This window comes from Gavialis gangeticus, unplaced genomic scaffold, assembly GCF_001723915.1.
Source record: "Gavialis gangeticus isolate Ggan-Ray unplaced genomic scaffold, GavGan_comp1, whole genome shotgun sequence".
NCBI lineage: Eukaryota > Metazoa > Chordata > Crocodylia > Gavialidae > Gavialis > Gavialis gangeticus.
Window position 1 is genome coordinate 30712008 of NW_017729027.1, and position 23878 is coordinate 30735885.

Here is a 23878-nt window from a genome sequence, read left to right on the forward strand (position 1 = left end):
GATCTGAAAGTCATGCTAAGCTGAGGCTTATTCACAGCAAGTAAAATACAAAACACTGATGCTGACTTCACAGTGCAAGCTTGCTAAGCCATCTGAGAAGAAACAATGTGGTATCCCTTCCAGTATATTCTTCTATATTCATAATAATTTCAAGCTGGCTCCTAGGTGTCTGGTTACTCCTTAAAACTTGATGTTTTTCATGATTGTTAATCAGCTTCTTGAGATGTTCCAAACCAGATAACCCTTTGTCACTGAAAAAGGTAATTCAGTTAAATTGAAATTTTATATAACAGGATTTCCCCTGTCAATTACAGCTTGGGACCCTCTTGATTTACCCAAATAAAAGAATGCTTTGAAGAGGCTGGACTAAGGGTATAAGAAAGCTGTAAAGCAGCAAACAGGGTGCTTCAAGAGGGAAAAGTCTCTCTGACACCATCTGCTGTTGTTCTTGATAAGCTGGGAGAAACAGATCATCTCTTTCAGTCGCCTGTTTAACCTTCAGTGATTGTGCTAGGAACTTTGCCTGTCAACAAACTACCCAAGTGCCTTGGAACAGTGAGTACCCAGCTCTTTCTCTCTCTCTCTTTTTCTTTTTCTCTCTAGGCATAGCTTTCTGAACCTGAATTGTATTAGTTAAGCTTGAACTTGGTTTCCCCAAATTCTCAATTGAAACAGGGTAATATTGTAATTGTTTTTGTTTGTTTTCCCTTGCATGTCTGTTACTATTAGTACCATCATAAATTTCATATACTTAGCAATAAATAAATTTTATAGTCAAACTGGCAGTAATCGGGTGAATGTTTACTTCTCTACTTCCCCTTCCCCACTTGCTCTGCAGCAATGCTTATTTTACCTAAGCCAAAGATCCTTGTGAAGCCCAGCAATACTGTAGGGTCCACTCATCAAGAGGCTACCAGTACTGGGACAGTAAGGGCAAAAGATTGGGACGTGCTGAGTTTGAGACACATAAGGGGATCAGCTTGTAGAGGCTGATTGACCCAGTTTGGCTCAGACATGCCCTAACAAACTGAATGCTGGCCCATGAGGGTGACAGCTGGACACCCAGCTGGATTTAGAAGTATTCTGTTCACCTGTGTGCTTGTGTCTGACTGCATTTTATTGTTATCTTAATGAACTAATTCCTGGCATATGAGGGTGTCAGCCTATACATGCTGATCAACCCAGCTGGGTCAGGCATGTCACATTAATCTGTGTGTGTGTTTATTTGATGGATTTGGTGGCTGGAGGAGCCCAGCCCCATTGAAACTGAGTCTTGCAAGATAGCTCCATTGGGGATGAGGACTTGCAGAAGGGAGAGATACATTTCTGTATAGAAACACAAGTAACACAAGGAGCACATTGATAGAATTACAAAAACCCCAGAGACATACCCCTAATACATGAGCACACCCCAAAGTGATGGGCAAATCTGGTAACACTCATGGCACTGTGGGGTGAGGCTAAGTTCTTCAGCCAGTTTGGAGCACTCCAACATCCAGGTATATGTGGGCCTGTCAGGCTGCATGAAGGAGCACAGGCACAACCAGTCAGCACACCAGTGCTGCATAAAGGTCAAGGCCTTGTGGGCACACTGGGTCACTGTTACTGACCACAGTGTCTGGTCAAGGGCTTCTTGAATGTTCATGGCCTTTATGCATCAGCCAGACCACATCCTCATGCCCCAGGACCCTGCTTGGAGCTGTGCTGTATACTCCAGCACAGGCAGCCTGCCTAAGCCTTTGCTTGGCATGGCAGCCATGATGAGGCATGAACAGGGATGCCCTTTCTGCGCACAAAGAGCCCATCCCATTATGGTCCCTGCCCCTGGCCTCATTGAGTAGATCCAGCAGCCTGGGCCAGCACCTCCCCTGCCAGCTCTGAATGCACAGTCCCACCCAGAAGGCCAGCCTGGCTATGGCACTGCTTGCCCTCAGAAGCTCCAGCTCCTCCCTGGAGGAGACCTCTGCACAGGCAGCCAGGCTTCACACCCATGCACCTCAGGACACTTCTGGGAGCTGCATATCCTTGCTGCCAGCAGGGACAGACTTGGGCCACTGGGCACACCTTCCACACCCATACAATAAGCCCTACACTGGGGGGAAGGCCCTTCCCAAACCCACCCCCATCGCTTCCCTTGCTCCCTCCCCCACTCAGCCTGGCCATGCTCTTCCTGGCCCTGGGAGTCCCTCCCTGCCCCCAGAGAATGAAGGGAGGTGGGAGGAAGTGCAACACTTTATTGAGCAGCCTATGTCCCATCAGCTAGGCAGGCACAGGTCTCTTACACATGGAGAAAGGCATTGAAGCTGGTGATGATGTTGTCCTTGGCTGTGGGAGCAGGAACATATAGCACAGTCACAGGTAGCCCTCCAGGCAGCAGTGGACATTATGGGGCAGTGTGGGCTTGCTTACTGCACTGTTGAAGCTCAGGGTCCTATGCCAGGTTCTTAGGTGTGCCTGGGGTGCCATGGCAATCATGAGCAGCAAGGCATAATGGGTCATGCACCCTGTATTCCATGCAGACAGCTCCTTGCAGTGCACCCAGGACACTCAGCAGGGGCACACTTGGGGTGCAGACCTAGCATGGCAGGGCTGGCCCCAGGGCACCTCTCTGGAGAAGGTCCTGGAGCGGGGTCAGGGGTGCCACCAGCTCTGCGTTCCAGTTGGCAAGGAGCCACTTACTCCCTGAGCCTGTGCACCATGGACCTGGAAGCAACAGAGGAGACCTGCAGGAGGAAAAGTGTGGGGAGTGTGTCTGGCACCACAGCATCAGGTGCTACTTGCATCCAGCACCCAGAGGCCCACCTGCCTCTGAGAAGCAAGCAGGGATCGTGGCTTATCTCGTGGCTGCCTATGTCAGAGCCTGTCTGGTCAACTTATCATGGTCTCTGGGCACCTGTGCATGCACAGCCTCTGATCTGAGGCCAGGCAGTGCACAGTTACCTAGTACAGAGCATATTATCTCAGAAATGTTACACTCTCACAAACAGTCTCTTTCTCCTGGCTCGACAGGTCCTCCATCTGCATATGGGAGAGAGGCACCAGCTGCCAGCTGGGATGTATCTTCAGGGTCATTGCCAGCCATAGATGAGGTTCTCCATATGTGCTGTCTACAGCAGCAGAGGACCCAGGACCTCACCCTCCTGCTGGACCAGCTGGTCACCATGGCAGAGGAGGGTTGGTGGACTTGTACATCTGGTGTGCCCAGGACATCACACATGAGTGGGAGAGGGACCACAAGGACCACGTATCCTAGGAGCGGCTCCTGGCCCTCAAGGAGAAGCAGATTGTCCTCCTAGAGAGGATGCTGGAGGTGCAGGAGTGACAGGCTACTGTGGCAGCCTGGGCAGTAGAAGCCATGGAGAAGGACTGCCACATGCTGGACACCATCTTGTCCTTGGCAGTCACCTTTGTGCTTCCCACTGCCCAGCCCCCTGTCTTTTCCCCACCTGCTCCCTGGTAGCCACCAACCTCCCAGCAACAAATGCCCCATTGGCCCTGAGCTGATGTGCAGTACCACCTTCAGCAGCCAAAGCCCCCTGCCCCTGCACCCACACCTGGTCCTCCAGTGGTCAGTCCCCCCATGCAAACCATCCCCTACCACTCACCCAGTCTCCATGCAGCCCCTGAGAGGAATCTTCCTGCAATGAGGTCAGCACCACACATGGGTCCTGCTGGCTTTGGCCTCATGATACAGGAGGGGGAGCTGGCAGCACACCTAAAACAGCAGCCACTTTTGCCCCTGGGAAAGCCCCCAGCCCACTGGCCTCACCATGGTGTCTTCACCCATGGTGGTGAGGCCAGAGGCTGGGGTACTGGGCACCTGCCCCCAAGATCTATTGTATAGGTGTCTCCTCCCCACCTGCCCCCCTCCTGAGAAGGCAAACAGCACAATGTAAATAGTTTGACCAGGGAAGAGAGTGCTTGATTGGTGGTACACAGTGGCGTTGGTGCTGGTTCATGTTTGGAGAGACAGGGTGGGACAGAGTGTGTTGTTGGGGAGGGAGGGTAGGACAAGGTCTGTGTTTGTGGAGGGAAATAAAGACTGTTGCTGGAAACTGTCTGCAACAAGCATAGTGTTGGGGGTGTACTGTGGGCCTGGGATCCATGGCTGGCTGACCAGGTGCCCTGCAGTGGTGGGTACAGGAGGAGGTCTTTTGCCAGCAGCTCTTGCACATGGTGCCCTGGCTCCCCCTGCTGGGTGTGCAGCTCGCCCAGGACCCTGGGCAGGGGGAGGGCACCCATTATTGTTGCTGCCACCAACTGGTGCTTTTGCTCCCAGATGTCCTCTGCCTGCTGCGCCTCCTCTGCCCATGCATCATGGTAGAGCTCCCCATGGGCCTCACAGAAGTTATGAAGTACACAGGCTGTGATGATATCCCAGGGGCTGTTGGCCTCAGCAACCTCAAAGCTGGGCTGTGAGGGTACGCCAGCATTTCTCCAGGCAACCAAAGGTGAACTCTACTAGCTCACAGGTTCAGCTCAGGCACCTATTGAAATGTTCCTGGTGTGGGTCAAGCTCACCATTGTAGGGTTGCATGAGCCATGGCAGCGGCAGGTAGGCAGGGTCCCTGATGAGGAGGGGTAGGACAGTCAAATCACCCAACTGCAGGTCTGGAACACTAGACACAAGTGCCCGCTCTCCACCGGGGCTGGCAAGGTGGAGTTCTAGAAAACACAGGCATCATGGGCACTGCCAGTCCGGCCAGCCCTGATGTTTGTGAAGGCACCCCAATGGTCCGCCACAGCCTGAATCACAACCAAGTGAAAGCCCCACAAGCTGTAGTATGGGCAGTCCAACCAGGGCAGACAGGTGACAGGGATGTGCATCTCATCCAGGGCCCTGATACACTGTGGAAAGCCCAGGGCTTGGAATCCTGCCACCACCTCAAGGGAGTCATTGACTCAGAGTACAGTGTGGCTCAGCACATCCTGCAGACCATCACAGACTTCCAGGACAGCCTCCCTGGTGGTTGTCTTGCCCACCCCAAAGAGGTGGCTGATGTACCACAGGCTGGCAGATGTGCTAAGCTTGAGGAGGGTGATGGCCACCTAGGCCTCAATGGGGAGGTGTGACCACATGGTGGTGCGCTGTCACTCCAGGTGCAAGCACAGCTGTTCAAGTAGCTCCTGAAGCGTGGCCTAGATCATCCAGAAGGAGTGCAACCACTGCTCATGGAACCACGAGTCCTGGGTGGCAGGGCAGACCCACAAGTGGTGGGGCTGAAGCCCCAGGAGTTCATGGATGGCACCCATGATGGCATCCATGTGGGTGTCATCAGCGTCCCTGCTAGTGGCCATCCAGTGGCTCAGTAGCTGGTAGGGGAAAGCCCAGGGGTGGCAGGCCACTGGTTGAGGAGTGGGCCTGGCCACATGGCTAAGTGCTATGGGGGGTGAATAGGGTTGAGGCTGACCTGGGCCAAGTAGCAGGCACTGCAGCTGCAAAGCATGGTGAGCACAGTGGCAAACAGAAGCCCATGCTGCTGGGGTGTGGGTGTGTAGCAGCCATTGCACACTGGGCACAGATTTGGCAAGCAGTCATAAAGAGCTGTGCCAGCAGGCTACAGACTGCTCTGAGCCAGAAAAGCATGCGGCCAGGGAACACCACACAGGGCTGGCTTTTAAAGAGTTCTCCTGGCACCTGGGCAGTTGAAGCCGGAGCCTCCAGCCCTCTTTGGCTGCTGCAGGGAGGTGCAGCAGTGCAGAAGGAGGCCTGGATCAGCATACTCCCATAAAGAGCAAATCTGCTGCCAAGAGCCTGCATGTGTAGACACCTTACCAGGGCTGGCTTATTTTGCAGTATTTTACTGTGCAGTAAGCCTAATGTGCATTAATAGCACATGTAGTTCTGCCCAGCATGATATACAACAGATTTCTACATAGGTATTGTTGGATTTTGATTGGAAAAAAAGTAAAATTCTTACTGACTCTTCCAAATAAAGGCTTCTGGAAACAAGTGAGACTGTTGATTTGGCTTTCTTTATGTCAGAGTGCAGAACCATAGATAAAACATGGCATTTTTCTGACCTCAGTTTTTAACCTTAAACCCACTTCACCAATGAAAATTTCCTACTCACAAAGTGAACTAAATAATAAAAGGAGGAACTGTACCTCACCAGAGCAATAAAAGAAGTGGCATATTTATTTCAAAGGGCATGTAAAGTCAGCACAAAGTACCATCTTCAAACCTGATTTTAGTTTAGTCAATCAGTTTGTTAGGTGTTGTTTTACAGGGTTTATTTCTACTAATCATATCAATTCCTAGGTTGCTTGTTTCAAGTCAGTGGATGAAATAGAGAAGGAAGTGATAGGAAATGCTGATTGTAGGCAACAGCTTCAGTAACTTTAAGTGTTTAATATTCAGTGTACATACTCTTATAAAGTCAGTGCATGTTTTAAACATTTCATTGCACATCCATGCATCACTGCACTTTTTAAGGCGGTGAATCATACCATACTGAAATTCCACTCTAGCAAATTTATACCATAATACACTGAGAACCAGTTTCCTATAAAGCATCCAGTACAAAATAAATTAATACATCAGCACTATTATTAGTGCTATATTGAGCTACTTGCTAAAAATTAATATTCTTTTGAACCACTTACACTACTATAACCTGCTGAGAATCCCAAATCTCCAGTAATTCAACTCTTAGCAGCATTTTGAGTTTACATAGCTAAAATGTTTACTAGGGCAATCCCTTAACACCTGAGCTGAATCAGCACCTTAAGAAATCAAGCTGTTCAGAGGATAGGGTTTTTTTAAATGCCAAATCACCTATGACAAGATCAAGTAGAAAATTCCAGGTATCAGATTTACTTGTAAGAAAGGTTGTGTAGTATTTAGGAAAGATAAGAGAAAGCAGGCAGAGACAATAGTGAAAATTATACAAGGGAACAAGGAACAATGAATGAGTGGCAGTAAGGGGGAGAGAAAGTGGAAGAAATTTAAGAAATGTAAAGTGACAGGGGAAGGACAGAGCCTGACAAAGATTATACAGAATAAAGAGAGTCGGGGGGGAAGGGTGGGGGCGGATCTGAAAAATCAGAAGCAAGAGAAAACAGCATTGCCCACCCTGGGCAACCCAAACCTGTGAGTCAGGTCCCGGTGGCTGACATGTTTTCAAAATAATTTAATTAAAATGTAATTTAATATGGGTTTCTCTGTATTTGTTCCCCTCTCCCTCCTGTGTTTTAAAAAGATGTTGAGTTTTTAAGTTCACATTTCCATGTTTTTCAGCCAGGGTGGCTAAAATCCTACCCTTTTTGGGAAAGTAAAGGTGGAGTATTTACATCAGAACATGGCTCCAGGCAGTGTTGCTCTAAGAAAATATCAGACATCACTAATTATTGTGTTTTTACTATAAGCCTCACAGCATGGAAAAGAGCTCATAGATAGAAATATATGACACACAATGAAAAAAAGGTTCAAGGAAAAATACTGAAAGATAAGACGTAGCTCCAGAAATTAAGATGGTAGGGTACATACCAAAAGCTCTCTTGGAAGCACCCCCCCCCCCCAAAAAAAACCCAAGCATTTTATATGATCTATTTTTTCCCCAATTCTGAGTTACAGTCTGTGAATACTCAGTGAATCTGATGTTAGCCTTCCTTGAAACTGAAATAGGACTTTTAAAAGGGCCTACACATTTAGGGACTGCCTCTAATTAATTTTCTAACCAGAATCACAAGGAAAAAATGAGGCTCAGAGACATAAGGGGAAGTTTAGGGGAAGGAAAGAGAAATACAGAGAGATCCTGCATAGTAGATACAAGAAAGATGCTGAATTATTATTAGTACTTATTGAGCAGAATCCTATTTCACTTTAAGTGTGCAAATGATACTTACCCAGCTGTGTAAGTGTCTTTTCTGGCATTTACACAGTTGTGATTCATGAGCTGGCAGCATGGACACACAAGCATCCACAAAGCTATTGAGCCCTTTCAGTAAACTGCACTCTTACCTGGCAGGTATGTAACTAAACCTTGCACACCTGAGTGCCTGCAGTGTATTTAGCATGTGCATAAGTGCTGCACAGAAGTATCTTCTTTATGATAGCCCTGCAGATATTAGAAGACTTCTATCCTTTCCCATCTTAAGTTCTATAAGCGAATCAAACCTATTTCCTTCAACCTCTCCTTATATGACTTGCTTTCTGTGACACGGTATCAGAGAAGCCCTTTCACAATAGGATGGAGCAGGTGGACTACTGCCAGGGAGAGAGCCTTACCTGTAAAGGTTGGGGAAAGAAAAATAATAAAGCAGTCTTGCCTTATCAATTATCATCAGGATCGGTGCCAGGAGCCGGTGCTGAAATTAAGTTGTCCTGATTGGTCTCAGGCAAGGGGACATCAGCAGCAGCAGCAGCCACCTTGCCACATAGAGGTGTGGCGACTCACCAGACTCCTAGCCAGGGAGTCAACTGAGACTGATTGAGAGGAGGACACACAGAGAAGCTGACTTCAAGCTGTATGCCAGCAGGGGAGCATCACAGGAGGGTTGGACAAGGAGCCAGACAGGTGAGTGCAACACTTCTCAGTAGTTGCCTGTGGGGAGTGGAGAAGACAGAACCTTAAAGGGAGCATCTCATGAGGGGCAGTTTCCCTCAGCAAGTTAGGAACCAGGTGGCTGAACTGAGGGACTGTGTGAGACAGGCTCAGGCTCACTGATATTAAACTGATGAGTAAATTTTGAGCAGCTCTGTGACTCAGACACTCAGCTGGACACCAGCCATAGCTGTGAGCTGTGCAAGTGATCTGAAAGGGAATTTACCCCTGAGGTCAGGGGGAGGGAGGAGGGAATAAGAACTGATCAGTTACTGGGAAACCCATGAGAGCCTAAGAAACATCCAAGTGAGGATGGGCCATGACATGGTCATCAGGCAGTCAAAAGAAGCTTATTGAAGTTGGGTGAGCACATTAAGGAGAAGCTGTGATGACATTTTGCACCTTTGAACATCTGAAGTGGTAAGGGCAGGTGATAGGGAATAGAGCAGCCCTGAGAAGGGGCTGGAAGCTATAATCTGGTAGCAGTGAGATTCATCAGACATACCTCCTAATATTTACTTTCTCTTTTGGAATTTTCTTTCACAACAAAGGCATGGCAGGCATATACGAAAGAGGACGATCGGATACTGGGCGATCTGGCTGCAGCTTATACTACACATTAGATTTGTACACTTCCACTTTCCAAGCCCTTTTTCATTTTTGTTGCCCACTTCTGGAGCCCCTATAACTTCTCTCTGTCCTTTTTTAAAATGTGGAGCTCAGAACTGCATGCAAAACTCTAGCTGAAACCTAATCAGTGCCAAATAGAGAGACATTATCATTTCCCATGTCTTGCACCATGCAGTGCTTCACCTTTTGTGCAGCTACATCACCCTGCAGACTCATGTTGAGTCTGTGATCTACCCAGAACTCCAGATATTTCTCCACAGTGCTTCCATTCAGCCAGATGTCACCCATTTTGTATTTGTATTTTTTATTATTATTGCAGAGATGTGGCACCTTGCGTTTGTCAACATCGAACTTCATCCTTTTAGGTCCAGCCCGACTTTCCAATCTGTCACATCCTTCCAAACTGCACTTCCATCCTCCAGCATATTCACAATCCTTCCCAGTTCCGTCTGTGAATCTTCTCAAGAAGCTTTTTATGCCACCATCCAAATTGGTAATAAATACGTTGAGAACAGCACAAGACCCAGGACAGAGCCCTGTTGGACTCCACTCAAAATCTTTTGCCATTCTGACATAAATCCATTTATAATCACCCTTTGCTTTTTGCTATTGAGCCAGATGTTAATCCACACTGGGCATTTATACACATACCTTTTTGTCCCACAATGTGCTGGAGATCTGCTGCTTTGGAGTAGACTCAGTTAATTGAGTCTGCCCCACACATGAGCTGACACACACTGTGCTGTGCCACCTGTAGTTGCATAAGTGGTGAAGTGTGCATCAGCATGCAGAAAATGGCAATGATGTGTTTTTGAACTAAAGCCCCTCTGAGGTGTTTTAGTTCAAAAGTGCACTGCCACCATTTTCTTTGCACTGACATGCATTTCACCATGTATACAACTGCATGCATGACTTGCACGTGTAAAAGAGCCCACTGCCGCAGTTTTATTTAATCCACATTTCTCCAATTTGTTTAAGAAAATGTCGTGTGGAACTTTGTCAAAAGCCTTGACGAAGTTCAGATACACTATATCCATAGCATTCCCTTCATCCACCAAAGTAGTTATTCTGTCAATGAAGGAGATCGAGTTTGTTTGGCACAATTTGTTTTTAGTAAATCCATGCTGGCTGCTTATGATCAGCTTTTCCTCCTCCAGATGCTTTCAAATGGACTTCTTTATGGTATCCTCCAATAACTGAGCATCAAGCTGAGGCTAACTGGTCTGTAGTTCCCAGATCCTCCTTTTCACTTTTTTTAAAGATGGCCATTATTTTGTCTCTTTTCCAGTCTTTCAGTACCTAGCCAGTCTCCCACAGTTTCATATGTATTATTTCCAAGGGCTCTGAAATCACTTCTGTCAGTTTTTTCAATACCCTGGAAAGAAGTTCATCAGGTCCCACTGACTAGAATTAATTTAAACACTTCAAATGTTCTCTGTTTCTTTTGCTACCTCATTCCTCAGCTTAGCCCCTTACTTATCCAAATAATCATTATTAGCTGTTGGTTGTAGCTTAATTTTTTTGTGAAGACTGTCAGAAAGTTTCTCTTACAATTTTTTCTCAAGACACCATAGCTTCAAATAATGCTAACAACAATGGTAGTAGCAATCTGCTGTCATAGGCCTAGTTTTGTTTATGTTCTTTGTGAGTTTCTTTTGTTTTCACTGTACATACACCTATGCTTTATCAGAAGGCAGGGTAGATGTATATATTGATAGACTAAATAAGATATATATATAGAGAGAAAGCACAAGCTTTTTTTAACCAAAGTTCAGTTCATCTGATGCTGTAGAAGGACATGCACAAAGGAGAGTCTAAGAAGGAAAGAGAAATTAGAATACAAAAGACAAGGAAGAGGGAAGAGAGAGAGAAGGGAGAGGTGGGTTCTCTGAATATTTTAGCAGCAGTGCTAAGACAGAAGAGTAAATGAGCAGCAAACCCACAGGAATCTAGGGGGTACATCTACACATGCACTTTAATGCACAGTAGACTATTTTGACGTGCATTAAAGCATCATGTAAAAAATGACATTACGCTAATGCACAGTAAAATAGTCTATTACACATTTAGCATCACTAAAAAAGCATGCAGATGTGCTACTGAGCATTAGTGAAGCCTAACGCACATTAATTTAACACCTCAGGGCACCTACATGAGTGTGGATGCTGCTCCAACATACTGGAATTCCAGCGCATCAGAGCAGCCTCAATTAAATGAGTCTGCTGGAGCATGGCAATTACCTTGCTCCAGCACCCTCCTGTGTCTCATGTATCAGCATCCCTTCACTTAAAAATGGTGGCAGGGGCACTTGAACTGAAGCTCATTGAATGAGCTTTAGTTCAAGCATGCCTGCCACCATTTTTAAGCATGGGGATGCTGATATAGGAGATGTGGCAGTGCTTTAGTTAGAGCAGTTCTCAGAGCCACTCTTAATTAAAGTACTGGCTTCACCCACTCCTGGAGCATGTGTAAAAGTGCCCTTACACTGGAGGTACTAAATTAAATATGCATTAGAAAAGGTGCATTAATGTAGATGTACCCCAGGGGGGTCACAAAACCAATTCAGGTAATAAGATAAGAATCCATAGTCCCTATTTAACCATAATTAACTCACTCCAGTTTGTGGATGGTTTCTTGTTCTGCTGTGTCCCATTCCAACTGGTTCTAATTTTTTTTTTGACCTAAGAACAGAAATCTTGAGGCCAGCAATGGAGTGTTCAGGGAGGCTGAAGTGTTTTGGCACAAGCTTTTGTATAAAAGTATATTTTATGCAAGAGAATTCCAAGTCAGAGAAGTCTGCCTTCCACTTGAAGAAGGAGCTGAAGTTTGATGGCCCTTAGTTCATGTGGGAGTTCATTCCACAGTCTCAAACATAACCCAGAAAAATTATATTTCATGGTTTTCATAACTATGTGTATTTTTGGGAGGGGGAGATAACAGATACAGTTTTGCCATTGATGGCATAAATGCCACCTTCACCACCCATGATTAAACCGCAGCAATAATTTTTATGCAAACCTCCATCATTATAGAAATGAAGCTGGGCTTCATGATACCAGACATTTTTGTTCCTGACCTACAGTAGCCTGGGGTAGCCAGCTTCTAAGTGATAATAGTGATAAAAACTTCTTGGTGAGAATGGAATAATATATCAGCATATCCTGCTTGGGGTAGCCAGTAGGGCTGTGTGAAGCTTCGGTCACTGATTCAATGTGAAGGAGATTCAGCCCAATTTGGCATCCTAATCTCTGAATCCAAATCAAATCAGGGGACCCATTAATCTTTCCTAATCAAATTGGAAGCTTCCGACTTGCTTCAGAGTGATTTGGAGAGATTTGACAATTCAGCCATAGACACAGCTTTATATTTTTTTCTACATACCTCAGGTACCAGGTGGCTTGTGAACAGTGAGATTGTGGGGCAGATGGAGCATCCCACAGGAGTGTGGTGGAGGGTGGGGTGGTCCCCAGTGTGCTCAGTGGTGGAACTGGAAGTGGACCAGAAGCACTTCCAGTCCACTTCTGGGTCCACCACTGAGTGCGTGCATCCGCCCCACACACACCACTCCCTGGCTTAGCAACTGGTGCCTTCTAGGTCTGGGAGGGCACCCGTGGTCTCCCCATGGCTAGTCACCAAGCCAGAGGGGTGAGGGAGGGGGGTTTACCAATGAGCTCCTTCTGCCCCACCATCTCAGCGTTCACGAGTCACCTGGTACCTCGAGGTATGTAGAAAAAATATATAAAGCTGTTAATGGCCGAATCACTGATTCCCTGAATCAGAAACAAACCTTCAGATTCAGATTCAGCTGAATCGAACTGGGACAGTTAGTGAATTGAATCACAGTCCCCCAAATTGGGCCAAATGCAAATCCAAATTGAACATGGGCTGCTTTGCATGCCCCTAGTAGCCAGCCCTAGTGGGAATTGGGTAAGGAAGCAGTTCATATCCCTCCAGGAATGCCACTTTGTCTATACAAATATTTTGGTCCCACTGGTGGCCATTCCACTTTGGCATATACTCCTTAGTGCTTGTGCTCCTGCTCCAGAACTCTCAGTGCTCCTTGCAAGGGAGAGCAGGTGGCAATACTTCAGATATGAACACCTGCAGTCTCCATGGTCTTCCACCAGATCTGCATGTGACCTGCATTACTTAGAAAAACATATTGCTTCCTTGCCAGAATGAGAAATTTCTGCTGAGAGTGTAGCAAAACCCCCAGTTTTTCTTTTTTTATTATTTTAAAATACATTCCCTGCCCTTCCCCAACCATTTCTGACTCTCTCTGCCCTCTCTATCCCTTGTAAGTGATTTCAAGTAGTACTAGGTAAGCTAAGTTCTTATTGTAATAAGCCCCCTTTTAATATATTGTTAATAGTGTTCTGTTATGTTTGTATTAATTTTTACTGTATTCAATTGTATTCCTATCATTTGTGCACTGATTTTTATTGTTTCATATTAATATTGTATGGTTTAGGCCTGTGTCTGTAAAGTGATGTCAAGCACCCATTTCCGTCTTGTTCCCATCTTGTGCCCATGCCCTGTTGTGTAAGTATGTTGCAATTCTGTAACCTCTCCCATGTAAATTGTTTTTCCTTGAATGCCTGAAACAAAAGAGTGAATGGATGAGTGAAACACAATGATAGCATGACCCCCTACTAAATCACCCCACCATCAAAATCAATACCTGGACCAATGACGCAGCCATTGGAACCACCCTCAGTATGCAAGAAACAAAAGATGAGGCTACTCACCATTGTGCCAAGGCTGTACATGCTCAGTATGAACACCTGGAACTCTGGAACAGTGCTGACATTGCCTGGACATGCCCGCTCCATAGGAGATCATAGCCCCATAGGTAGCCTGCCCCATAAAAAGGAGTACTGAAGACTGACTCCTTGGGACGCCATCTTCACCTGGACCAGACCTGCTCCAGGTCACACTGCCTATCAGCCCAGAGGCCCTACCGGTGACCCCTCTCTGGACAACACCAAGCTGAAGGAGACCCCAAATGGCCACAGAGGATCAACTTCCAGTCTTGGATAGGTAGATATCACCCGCACACTTCCTCTTACAATTTGGACTCTCTCTCTCTCTCTCCTCCTGGACTTCAGGCCCTGCACCAAGCGTCTTAAACCCCTACTGCTATTGTGTGTGCATGTGTATGTGGTTGGAAAGAAACCAATAAGACATTGTGTCACCATTTCCCCTGTTCAATAAAATCACTGTCATTTGCAACCCGGAGTTGGGTTGTGTTTTACTAAACCCTGGTCCCTTCCCTATCTTAAATTTTGGTCTCCGTCTCTCTCTCTCGCTCTCGGCTCCAGCCCCTCCCCGCCCTCATTTCCCAATCTCCTCTCACTTCCATCTCCCCTTGAAGAGTGGCTCATACAAGAAGAACAAAAACAATGGAATTTTTTCCAAAAAGGCTGGAAGCACCATTTGATTCAATGTCTTGCCTGTGTGAATATAGCAATTTAGTCTAGACATTTTTATGCAGACCTAGTTCAGATGGAAAAAAAATTGAGTGTAGTAACTCCTGTTAACCTTGCTATGACAACATAGGGCCAAATGGTATTTAACGTAGTAGGTATCTTCTACAGGTGCCTAAGGGTAATTCTATTCTGTCTGTTCAAGTCTTAGAAAATTCACTAATGCATTCACATTTGTAACATCTTATGTTTAAGACTAAATCACAAAAACCAGGAGCTGCAGAATCCACCCAGCTTCTGAATTAACTGCTTTTTAGAAATCAGAGCAGGGTGGAATCACCCTTAAGAAACCAAGTCCACTTACACACCCAGTAAATAGACTAGAATCTGCTCTGTACCCTAAAAATCTTACCCAGAATCTCAAAATGTCCATGGTAAAAATCAGAACCCTGTACTTCTGAATCTCACCCCTGACTATAGCCACAGGACTATCTTATCCATTAGCACAAAGCAATACCTGACTTGTGTTTTTTAAGCAGCTGTTCTTATCTTCCAGGTGCAGATTAAGCACTTGTAGTAAGATTTTACTATTCAGTAGGATTTTTCCTGTTTTATGGACTGAGGTTATTTCAGAACATGTTTCAATAGATTAAAGCTTGAAATTGGATTGTAAAATAGTCAGAGAACACACACATACACACACACACAGAGCAAGGTTTTGTTTATTCTCCTGGCTATGAAGTGGGGTTTATCTGCTAAAGTGGAACCTTAACTATAGATTGCACCACCACTCACTCTATAGTAAATACTTTTTTTTAAATAGCAATTACTAAACAGCATGAAGAAGAAACATAGCATGCAGCACTGAATCAGCTCCACGGGAAATGTGTAAATAAAGATCTTTGCAGGCAGAGGCAATAACACTTTGAAAGAGGCAGAAAAGAAAATCACAATATATAGACAACTCCTGAGACAATAATATTGTTGAAATCACAGAACAAAGATGATTAAAAATATTTAACATATTAACGGTTAAAAACTTATTACAACACCTGCTTCAAATAGTGCATTATTTTTCACAGCCTTCATCTGAACATCCACCTGCTTCCAGCACCGTAAATGAATCCTAACTATACTTTACACTCCAAGGATTATTTTTTCAGTAAGATTATCTGATACTAATTATATGCGATGGACTGTGAGGTTTATTGTAATATTTCAGTGTAAGCTGTGTTCATGTTGTTATAAATATTATGTGATTCAGTTTACTTATAATATTAGCACACAGGGAAAGAAGGCTTAATAGACTCCCTGCTAAGTGCTGGAATTGCCTATGTGTGGGACTTGTGGGATAAGACAAGATGGATTTATAGCTTCCACAAAGGGAAATATGAACAAGGAGTTGTCAGCTCCTTGCAAAGGAGTCTGGAGTTTGAGAGCTTTGGGGCACTTGTACATGTTATGATTTGACCATGTACACATGATGAAGAGCTTTGGGGAGCAGGAGAGAGTGGAAAGGAATAGCTGAGTAGCTTTGGAGTGTTTTAGGCTGTGCAGACTGGACTGGGGACAGAGAAACTGCAGCAGAGGAAGAGAACCTTTGGCTGGATGGCCTTTGCCCTCAGAAATGTCTGTATTGAAGCACATGTCTGTCTGCAGCTTGAAACTTTGGATTGCAATTGGTCTCCCCACCAAGAAGCTGAACTGGATGCTCCTTGACTCAGGGCCACAGAGAACGAGGCAGCATGAGGGACCAAAAGGCCAGGATTTCAGATCAGGTAAGTTTGAGCTTCCCCTCTGTCCCCTGCTCTACTTGGATTCAGACAGGGTTTTGGGACCACTGTCAAAGACCACAGTGATTTTGAATAAGCAATTTCCTGGAGGGTACTCTGTGACACTATGCTCAACCAAAATCTACAAGAATGGGTTTTAAGCTCATTTTATCAGAACTTCAAGAGCAGGAGGACTATGTAACCAGCAGATCCTTTTAAATTTAAGGTTAATATTGCACAAAGGAATTACATGTGAAGGTGCTGGGACATTTAGTGTTTGATCCCACTTTGTATGTGATTGCTCTGCCACCTTGGATGTAGTTGCAGGATATGGCTCAGTTTCTGATTAGTTTCCTGGAATTATAGGCATCAAATTGCAGAAGAGTAGGATTCTTTTTTCCTTTTGTTTTTTAGACAACTAAATAAACCTTGCAGGAAAGTAAGCAAATATGCAGGCATGAAATTTCTGCTAGCTTGAGGCTGGCACAATTATAGATTTATTAATATAATAACCTAAATTTCAGAGATCAGAGCTCTATTGATGTGAACATGTGGAGCTAAAAGTACCTTTGAAAATTCATATGTTAAGGTTCAAAGAATTTCTATGTGAAAACAGCTATTTTAATTGACAAAGAAATGTGAAATGTGAGGGTAGCAGAATTCCATAAAATAGCAGTTTGCCCACCAGAGCTATGGTTAAAGTTGCCTACCATTTCACATCTGAATCCCCTCTTCTCAGCTAAACATTGCCATAGAGCATGTACAGACAACAGGGAAAATTAGAGGGAGTTGGGGGGAGTAGGGATAGAGTTAAAAATGACCACCCAATCTAAGGTAAGTGAGGATGAGGGGGTCAGTAGGGGGGAGGTTTAGGGGGATTGGGGGAGGATTGGGGGATTAAGGGAGCAAGCAGGTTCTGTATGGGAATGAGGGGAGCTAGCAGGGTCCAAAGGGAGCTGGAGGTGTGGAATTTGGCAGGATCAGGGTGGCTAGTGAGGGGAGCTTGTGGTGAATGACAGGCTGTCTCCCCCACCCCCTGGAACCCGGGTCTTTTTTTAGCCCCAAGACCCCTCCCCAGCCCCAGATGAACAATTCCTACCAGCAAAACAACATTTCCATCTGCCCAGCCCTTCCCTTACCTCAGTTTACTTCCTCAGCTCCCAGCAATGGCAAACTGGCCCCAGGAGCAGCACATGGGATGGGATTTGGCAGGCTCAGGGTGGTTGGCTAGTCCATGGGGGGAATGGCCAGGGGGCAAAAAATAGCCTGGTGTCAGGGGAGGGCAGCAGGGAAAGTGCAGCCCTGGGATTGGGACCAGTGACTGGACTTTCCCAGCCCCAGGGCTGCACTGGGAACTGTACAGAATTTCAGTAAGCTTGGTTCAACCCAATCTGAGTTAAACCACCCAAAGCTAGCCTTATGGGTGGGTGATGTGGGTGACCGCCTAGGGAACCATGGTCAGGGGGGCATGATGTACAAACACACACAGCAGTGCCCAGCTTCCGAAGTCAGCAGTGCTGCTCCAGGCAGAGGTAGGAGGGCAGCCATATGGGGTGCCGTGTGGGGAGGCAGAGCCACCTGCACTGCCCAGCCTACCCACCTACTGCCAGCTTCTGCTCAGGAGGAGCCAGGCTGGGCAGTGTGGGCAGCTTCACCTCCTCACTGGACAGTGCCCCACACTCCTGCCATCCTGCCTCTGTTAGCAGCAGTACTGCTGACTTGGGTAGGGAGCCAAAATACAAGTTTGCCCTGCTGCCATTTTCCCTAAGGCCAGCTCTGAGACTCCCTCAGAGGTACAGTTAATTCAGATCAGGTAAGCCATTTTTAGACCGAACTAACTGTCCTGAACTTCTGTACAATTCATATTTAGATCAAACTAACTAGGCATCTAAGTGTAAGATCTATGCATGGACAAACTAAGTTAGATCGGGTAGTCATTTTTAATCTAATGTCCCCCTGACCTCCCCAAATGTGTATATGTACCTATAATATAACCATTCAGGGTTATATTATCCTTCCTCTCAGCTCAAGTTGAATCCCTTTGGAAAGTTTTAGTGAAAACAGTTGAGCTATTACTGATATCGCTGAGCTCATTACCAGTAATGCCAACTCTCATAAAATTATTGCGAGTCACAGTTTCTAAGTAAAATTAAATCTGACTCATGATCTCATGATTAAACTCTCAAATCTTGGGATTTTTTTTCTTCTGGTACTTATAGAGCAGCACCCAGCAGGTATGTTTGTGGGGGAGGAGGGAAGGGGCGGGGTGGGCAGATTGAAGCTCCCACGGTAAGGGATGGGCTGGCGTGAATGGGGCTGTTGCAGGGTACTAAGTCATTCCCACTCTTTTAATAGCAAAACAGCCTAACCAGAGAGCCCTATGAGCTAGGGAGAACTCCTCAGCTGCAGGTTGCCTCAGCAGCAGGCTAATAGGAGAATTTGCTGGCACAATCAGCTGATCAGAAGGAAGAAGGGCCCTGGGCACATATAAGCCTCAGGGCTGGGGCTGGCAGGAGTTAATTCTCTGGCAGCTGCTAGGGGAAGGAACTCCTGAGTGAAAAAGCTACCCAGAGATGTTTGGTTCCCAGATTTGCTGCCTACAGGACTAATAGGGCTCCAGGAGCTCATAAGGTACCCAGGGCTAAGAGACGCACAATACTAGGAGAGAAGTTTGCCTTCTTAAGGGGGCAAAGTGTAACCTCCATTGTTATTGTTATATTATAGCCCAGGGGCTTATGTTTATGTTGTCATTTGCACCAGTGGTTTTGGGATGAGGTTATAAGGGGAGATAGAGGCCTCATTAGTGCCCAAAGGGGGGCACACAATTGTGTAGAGCCCCAGAGCCAAAGGGGTGCAGCTACAGGGGCAGGAGAAACCTAGCACCAGAGGGGCACAGCAGACAAGGCCCAGGGTCCCAGTGATGAGAGAAGATTGATTAAAGCTAGTCAGCCTCAAAGCTGGGCCTAACACAGTGGGTCTAGGCTAGAAGGTCTAGCTATGTAACAGGGGTGGAGGTTGAGTAGGCTGGGACCCCAGCAGAGAAAACAATATTCATAAACCATCTGTGAGGCACAGGGCATGGTAAAAGGGAGGTTTTGGAGCCATGCATCTAGCCCATAAGGGTTAAGGTGTCTCGTAAGGACCGACTTGGAACAAAACTCAGCAAAGGGTCCAAGAACCCACAGGGCTTAGTGGAGTTCAGCAGGACTGTGGCCACAGAGAAACTTATGGGCAGCCTCCTTACTTATGATTTTTACCAACGAGATGTGGCAGGTGAGATTAGAAGGCACTGCAGGACAGAGCTGGCACAGTCTGAACCCTAGGTGCATCACGTCGATCCCTGGGGACCCCACACTATGACAAAGGCCTCGGGGCCAGGGTGGATCATGTGACAGAGCCGCAGGCAGCTCGTTCAATGGCACGGCGGGCATAGCTCCCCAACACTATGCATACCCCCAGGGGAGGCATAGAGGACATGTGCTCCCCACATTTGTGCACAGGGCAAAGGCTGGCGGCCCACTGAGGGCTGGGGCTCTGTGCCCTGCTGCTTTTGCCCTGGGAGCCATGCATTGGCCACACCACATATCCCCTGCCCACCCAGAGGCATAAGGCACAACAGCATTTTGTCGCTACTGGGACAAAGGCAGCAGGGTGCAGAGCCCCCACCCGCAGCAGGTAGCCTGCCTCTGCCCCATGCACAAATCCAGGGAGCACATGCCCCCCATGCCTCCCCCTGGGGTGCGTGTAGCAGCAGGGAGTCACTCTGCTCTTCCCCCTCCGTGCCTCTTGATAAGAGTCCCATGGCTCTGTTGCATGACCTATCCTGGCTCTGGGTCCCCATTCACCCCAGCCCCTACCCTGTCCAAATTCCTCCCTCACAGTGGGGGCCTTGATCTGCTCTCCCACCCCTTCTCTCTGCCCCCACGCCTTCCCCTCCACAGACTTACCTGCTGGTCATTGTCTATGGGTCTGTATGTCTGTGCATAGAAAGTGATAAATGCACAGCAGTCCAGCAGATGTCATCCCAATCACAACAACAGGTAGGAATTTTTATTTTATTTTTTCTAAAGCATTATCAGTTTCAGTAATATATTTTTTGTATGCATCTCTGATCTATTAGAAGTTAAATAAATGACTAATAGGATTTATAAACTGACGGTCAATATATCTATATTGGTTTATACTTCTAAAATTATATCTCATGCTTTACATAACAAATCTCTTGATTTCTAAGAGTTTGTCTTGATTTTTGACATGGCGGGGTTGGCAATAGTACACTGCTGATGAGCCTAGTGGAAAAAGAGGTTGTTTTTGCCACTGATTAAACATTTTTTGCACCAATTTCCATGCTTTAGAGCAGGACCTGGATAGTTGGAAGGCAGTACTTTTGGTATCACAGGTGGCCCAATGCAAAACAACACAGATTTGACAATATGCAGTTTCACAAAGTTGCCTTTTGCGCATACACAGGGAATCTCAACTGTGGCATTCCCTCACTTTTGGATGTGTGTGCTTGGAACATTAGCATTTTCCTAAGATAGATTTTTTTCCTTTGTGTGTATGCATATACATAATATTACCTCTGATAGAGGTACGAAGAGCTGTGAGCTGCTGCCCTTTCAATATTAGAGAATTTGTTGATTGTGTGCTTAAAGTATATTTTTTGAAACATTTTAAGAGCACATAGATTATCCAATACATTGAAAGCTGTTAAGAAAATTCTTAAAATCCTGAGTTTTCACTTAGGCTAAAGACTGGGTAAAAGCAGAGAAAGAAGACCCAAGAAGGGTTTTATCTGTTAAAATGGATCATAATATTGTGGTTATAAGTCCAGTCAACAAATCTAGTTAACTGGGAAACAGTCTGATCTATCAAGGACCAACAGACTTTCCCCATGCCTGAAGAGGGGTATTTGTGTCTGAAAGCTTGCATAGAACATTTTTCAAACTATTTGGTTAGTTTAATAAAAAGATATCACATCCACTCAATGAATCTTGTCTGCCTATGTCCTTAGACCAACATGGCTACAACCAACAACCCTCCAATTTATCAAAGCAGTTATACTGAGCTTATCACCATTGCCATTTTTTCCCAGAAATATATAGTAGTTAAGTCCAATAAGACTTACTGGCAAGAATTCTGGCTTAATTAGGTGTTATTTCCATGCTCATGATTCAGTAGCACTTATGCAGCTATACTTTGTTTTAGGGATGATAGCAACTGATGGTGCTTTATCTCTCTTCAAAATGTCTTTGCCAATGCCAGTTCAGTAAAGCAAAAGTATTTTAATGGTCCCTTCTATGCTCTTTTAAATACTTCAATTGCCTTTCGACTGTCAGTATTACAAGATTTCATATAAACTTTTGTCAACCTGTAGTTCTTGACTGCTTTTCAGATCAGTTGGTGAGACATAATCAAGCTTTTTTGTCAGCGGCAGACCTATGTCTTATTAACACTTTGTGGACCTGTTCAGCAATTCTTACACTTGCTACCTAACACTTACCTGTAGACTTGAATAGGAGTTTTACCTGAACAACATGCTTTAAAAGAGTTAGTAAGTTTAGTGTGAATGAATTCAGCAAGATGAGAACTGTATCAAGTGTGAAATGCCATCTTTTAAAAATACTGAATTCTGCTTAATCATTTTGAAAAGTGTATTAATCTGCATGTTTTAGAACATTTTTATACCCTTCTTCAGCAGAGCTTCCACAGGTAGAAGTCCAACTAAATTACATCTGTCACAATGTTTGATATAATAAAAGTTGGAAGGATGGAAAGATACATTTTAAAAGCACAGCCAATGGCTGGTATACTGGGCAATCTAAAAACAGCTATCACAATAGAATATGTATTTGCTGGAATAGAAAAAGCGATTGCAAAATGGCCATTGGAATTTACATTGATATGGATGCAATCCTTTAATCATGTGCATTGCCAAGCAGTTTTTTCCAACAGTAACTTCTTTTCCCTCTTCAATGCAACAGTACCTTTGATATATGAGAAGCAGACAACATGAGTCAAAACCTTCTCCAGGAAGAATTTCATTAGTTCTAATGCATTTAAAAAATGGACCTTAACTTCATGTTTCATAACTATTATTATAGCTGTAATTTTGTTACTGAATTGCTGCTGTATCAATGTTATACTAACAAATCCTGCAGGTAAACGTTTTCTTTGGCCTTTACAAGTGTCACATTGTACTTTTAGGCTAGGTACAGATGTTCCAAAAGCCCAAGGCAGAATTGATCTTAGTTATACAGCTTTCTATAAGTGTATAAGTTTAGACTGGTAGCAAACAGAACACACATTCACCCTTTGGAGTGGGGGCAGGCAAATCTTAGACTGGGTTCTGCCATTTTTAAAACAAACTATGTGTGCAGAACTTCTGTTCTTTTATGGGTATAGACTGGTTTTGTGTGCTGAACTTCTGTTCTGTTACATTATTAGGCGAGTTTACAATAACTTATACTGATAAAAGTGTGATGTCAGTTCCTGGCCTTAATGTATAAATTAACAGACATCCTCTCTGTGACCCTGTTTCAGCAAAGCAACTAAGCATGCCCAACTTTCAGCATGTAAATAGTCTAATTACTGCTTAATTTAAACATGTGATGTGATATTTGCAGAATCAGTGTTTGTAGTAGAATAATGCAAATTAAAATGAAATCCCTTTTTTTCCACTGTAAAATCAAAGCATACTGCAGAAAATTATAATTCCTTCAGACAAAAGCAATTCACATTTTATCAAAGCAGTTTCAATATAGAAGTCTGAGTGATCAGAAGCAAAATCAGGATTATTTTTTTCTCACAAAAGTTTAGCATTTAAATGTTGAGTTTTATATTTCTAAGGAGCATGTGGCATATACAAAACAGCCATTCCACACCTTTATAAAACTCGTGTACAACATATGGGTAAAGTGCTTTACAGACAGAATTAAGCAACATTGCTTCTCAGGAGTATGAAATCTATTATGTACATAGCACTAAAACTGTGCTAGTTGCAGTATTGTAGACTAAATATGACATGGCACAGAGACAGATGACATTAGACAAGAAAGAGGAAGTTTTCAGAAAGTGTTATGAGGTTGCTTGTTTTCTTCTATACACTTTATAGATGCAGTGTATAGCCCCGTTGAAGTCAATAGCAAAACTTTCATCAACTTTAATGGAAGAAGTTTTACTGCTGTGCTACTGTTTGCAATTTAGATTTTTCAAGGTTGGGACTGGAAGGTGGGTCATTTTGCAGAGAGATGAGGAAATGTGTGAATCTAAAGGCTAATCTTAAGAAGGAAAAAAAATGTATGTAGTATACAAGATTAGTGATGTTATTGTGCCTACAGAAGGTGGGCAGGGGGCTGGACTCAATGATCTTCCAGGGTCCCTTCCAGCCTTATTTTCTATGAAATCTATAAATCTATTAAATGGAAATGGGGAATTAAAATTATAACTATTGGCAGACCTCAGCTGTAGATAGTAATACCAGTTCCCCCTTTAATATACCTTA